We start from the raw sequence: 4,454 nt of genomic DNA, 5'->3' as shown, positions 1-4,454 counted from the left end.
CCCGGATGTACAGGGTAACGGCGAGGAGGGGGAGGGGGGAATGCCAGGAAGTGAGGGCGCCGCGGACCTGTCCGGTCCTGCGCATGCGCCGCGCGCCGCCCCGCAAGGTAAATCCTCCGCTTTCGCTCTCCGGCCCCGCCTCTCCCGAAAGGGGCGGGGCGAGGCCGGAGACAGGTGGTCCTCGGGGCGCGGCGTGGTTGGCAAGGAGGCGCGGTCACTACCCCACGCCCGCGCCCGTCTTAAAGAGGCAGCTCTGAACGCGGAGATGGGCTCATTCATGGTGGTGGGTCATGGCCTGCCGACGTTCTTCTTTAAGGTGGGGAAACTGAGGCTCAGAAGACCCTGCCTCGAATTAGCGAACTCAGCCAAGGCAGGGACTCAATCTGGGCTCGCAGGCCCGGGCTCCTGGGGAAGCCAGCAAAGTGGCCACATTTCATTCCCCAGGCCTGGAGTGGCTGCCAGGCTGGCACCACGCCAAGGCCCTCCGGCCAGGTGCGGAGCCGCCCTCACCGGGGTCGCTGAACGGGCTCCGCGGAGCCGGGATGCCCCGTTACCGCCCGCGATCTCTGAGGCTGGAGACGCCCTGGGGATTTCAGAAGATCAGCCCCAAGAGATCAGGAGACACCAAGCGAGCTGCACCTCGTCCCCGAGGATAAACCAGGCCTGGGGAAGCAGATGTCTCCGTGCTGAGAACTGGGATGTCGCCAAAGGCCCGGCCTCGTAATTACTTCTGGAATGCGCACACACACACACACACATCCCCCACCCACCCCATTAATCCCCTGCCCTAGAGTAGATCATAGTGACCTCACAGGACATAGCAGGACTGTGCCGGTTTCTGGGACTATAAATCTTTATTGGAGAGGACAGCCTCCTCTTTCTCCCAAGAGGGGCGCTGGGTTTTAACAGCTGGCCTTGCGGTTGATTAGCAGCCTAACGCTTAACCCACTGCTCAACTAGGGCTCATTTTTACCCCCATGAACAATCGGGTGTAAGTAATCACTACTGTTACCTCTCCTCCGGCTGTTTTCTATTTGAGGACTGATCATGACGATTGAGGCAAAGGGTTTTTTTAATTTTAGGGGTAAGGGACCCACTGAAAATCCCACAAAATTGAGGATTTTTCTCCCGAGAAGACAGCACATAGTACATAAATTTACATACAATTTAACGGGGTTTGCAGGCCAGAGGAGCCCTGGTGGTGCAGCGGTTAAGCCTCACCTGCCAAGGTGAAGGTTTGAGCCACCAGGGCCAAGGGAGGATGGTGTGGCAGTCTAGCTAAAGATGCACTGCCCTGAAGCCCAGGGGGGCAGTTGTACGCTGCCCTATAGGGTCTCCGTGAGCGGGGATGGCAACAGGTTGGCTTCACTATTCACCTCACTCAATGTTGGTAGCTCAAATCCACGTGGCTGTGCAGAGAGGTAACCTGGCAACCTGTTTCCTGGCAGATTACAGCAGAGAAAACCCTATGGAACACTTCTACTCCATCACACGGGCTGGAAATGAAAGTGGTTGGAAGTCAACCCTGACAGCTAGGGCGGCAGTGGTTGCTGCTGCTATCATGCAGCCAGAGAACCATCCTCTCTGAAACCCAGACCATGAGTCTTGCCCTACTCAAACAGGTAAGGACCAAGAAATACTTGGGTGTTACTGTTGATGTCTAATAATTTCTTCTAGTCCCCAAGTAACCTTTTTTCTGTCTTCCTCTTGACTTAGGTGGAGAAGCCCTGGTGGCATAGTGGGCTATGCATTGGACTGCTAATCAAAAGGTAAGCAGTTTGAAACCACCAGCTGCTCTGTGGGAGACAGAGGAAGCTTTCTACTCCAGTAAAAAGTTAACAGTCTTGGAAACCCAGAGAGAAAGTTCTGCCCTGTTTTAAGGAGTCACTATGAGTCAGCATCCACTCAATGGCAGTGTGTTTGGTTTGGAGTCTTGAGTTAGGTAAAGCCAAGTGGATTGGCCATATCGTGAGCACATATATTATGGGTGTAGTGAACCTGAAACTGTTGCCTTGAAACCTTCTGCATCTTTAAACCTTAAGCCAAAAGTATCCCCTTAAGTCATCTTAAAAGTGAATCTAGTTTTGTTTAACTAGGAAAAGAAAAAAGAAAAAGGTCTGTCTTGAGCGCTATGTCCTGTTTAAGAATCACCAGTATAGGATCAAATGTACAACAAATAAGAACCTTAGGGGGCATGGCATTTGTGTTAATCAGAAAAGGAGGGTGAAAACACAACTCAAAGAAGGTCTTCAGTGTTCCTGTTGCACATACAGGAATTGATGGATGAGTGCACGCTTGCTGTGTATACTCTCAGCAATCAAATCACATTTAAAGGGGGGAAAACTATAGGATTCTACCCTGTACATCTGAGGGAATAACAATCATAAAAAGACATCGAGAGATTAGGTGACTTTTCAAAAATTCGCACACACACACACACACACACACACACACACACACACACACGGCAAGAGTCCTAGATGCCTCAGCCTTTTTACCCTAAATGTTACACTTCAGGTTCATGACGTGGGGGTTCTGTACCATGTGTACTCTCCCATCAATTTCACATGAACTCATGTTTTGCAAACACTGGGGCTGCCAGAACAGTCTCCACAACTCAAGAGCTTTGGCCAGTAGGTCTGACGCTGACACTTGCTCTTCAAAACCAGCAGCCGCTCTGAGAAAGCGGAAGCTTTCTACTCCCATAGTTAGTCTTGGAAACCTACAGGGGCAGTTCTACTCTGTCCGATAGAGTTAATTGGTCAGAAATGATTCGAAGGCTGTGAGTAATAGGGGCACACTGTCCTCAGTTTGGACCAAAGAAGAATCGACAGACCAGTCTCTTAAGATATAGCTCCGATTTGCCACACATCTCCAACCCAACCTCCTCTCTCCCACTGAAAGCTGTGATCTCTTCCAGAGTATCAGCCGATAAACAAGCAGTTCAGCTGGGCTCTCTCAGGTCTTGGGGAGCTCATCACTTCAATGAGAGTGTTCACTAACCGGGAACTCTTCTTTCACACGGAGCAGAAACTGGGTGCCCACCAACTTCCATCCTTCTCAAGGTAGGCAACAGATATGATACTGGCCCAGTGGAACTCCCAATCCAGCAGAGAAAATGGCTCAGTAGCAATGTAGGATGAGGCTTGGGAGGGGGAGGGAATGTCCCTTCCTGAGGGACCTTTCTCCTAAGCATTCCCTGGCCCCTCCTGGTCCATGCCAGAACTCAAGAGAAAGCTCCACCCCTGCCCACCAAGGGAGATGTCCGAAAGAGCAAAGCCCTGTGTTTTCCCTAGGTCCTCTTTACCTTCCACATAAACATTCACACTCCAGCCGAGGCCAAAGCTTGACACGTCTTAACGTGGATCAGAAGAGGCACCTGAGAACGGCTGCCCCTTGGAGCTGCACCATGTCAGTGTCGCTGGCTGGTACAGGTAGAAACTCAATGATGACAGAATGACATTTTTAAAAGGCCTGTGTTGAGAAACGAGCCTAAAGCATAAGACAGCCCTACATCTCAAACCCAACCCACTGACATCAAGTGCACTCTGACTCACAGTGACCTTACCGGACAGAGCAGACTGCTCCTTAGTGTTTCTCACATGGTAAGTCTCCCCCCTACGCCTCCCAGGTTTGCCCTCTAACATTGGGCTAAGTCAGTTCCCATCAATTCACCTGTGTAAGTATGTCACTGAAGGGCATAGCTATGAGGTTTACATTTTTTTTTCCTTCGATGTTAATTGCCAAAAGAGGCTTAGTAAGCCTTTGTGGGAACAGACAGCTCTGTCTTTCTCCTGTGGAGTGGCTAGTTTGAACCATGAGCTTTGCAATGAGCAGCCCAATGCATGACCCTCTGGACTATCAGGGTGCCTTCAGAGCACTTGGCTCTGACTCCCCAGCGCTTTCAATCATTGGGAACAGGTAGTTTGTTTTTTTTTAGCCATTGCCATGTGCCAGGCACTGTACTAGGCCCCTGACTGGCATGTCCTCATTTGCTTCCTGTAGTCAGTCCATGCAGAGCTGTGGTCCTAGACTACGAACAAGATCCTGATCCAGGATTCAAGCCCAATGAGCTCCCCCTCCAGTTTGCTCACCCCTCCACCGACACTACTTTTGCTTGTTAGGCTAGTTACATTTCAGAAGATCCCGTTGCCTCTTTTCTGTCTTATTAAATGAACCTTAAAAACCATACAAACTAAGGTGTTTCACTCAGTCATTGACTCATTCAATCACCACACAGTGTTGCCTCCTCTCTAAGGTGCCCAGAGAACAGTCCACTACGATTCACAAAGTTATCAGTGGCTGGTTCCTCACAAGGGGGCAGCCTCGTTTCTTCTTCATTGTCTATTCTTAGTCTGGAAGCTCCAGGGAAACCCGTTCACCGTGGGGTGGTCCTGCTGGCATTTAAAATATCCTGGCATTGCAGCACCATGCCAGCCACCATCACAGTGTGG

General features: G+C 50.7%; 1 long non-coding RNA gene across 1 annotated transcript; it reads left to right on the top strand.

Annotated features, from left to right (window-relative positions):
- Nucleotides 1-1,740: 1,740 nt before the first annotated feature.
- On the top strand, nucleotides 1,741-4,164 carry LOC123522380. Its single transcript, XR_006680645.1, has 3 exons — nucleotides 1,741-1,769; nucleotides 2,921-3,065; nucleotides 3,297-4,164. It is a non-coding gene; the product is annotated as an uncharacterized LOC123522380 (long non-coding RNA).
- Nucleotides 4,165-4,454: the final 290 nt, after the last annotated feature.

The sequence above is a fragment of the Echinops telfairi genome, unplaced genomic scaffold (genome assembly GCF_000313985.2).
Source record: "Echinops telfairi isolate 266 unplaced genomic scaffold, ASM31398v2 ScPeMD7_1;HRSCAF=3_0, whole genome shotgun sequence".
NCBI lineage: Eukaryota > Metazoa > Chordata > Mammalia > Afrosoricida > Tenrecidae > Echinops > Echinops telfairi.
Note: the sequence above shows the minus strand (reverse complement) of the source record. Positions and strands in the feature narration are given on the sequence as shown.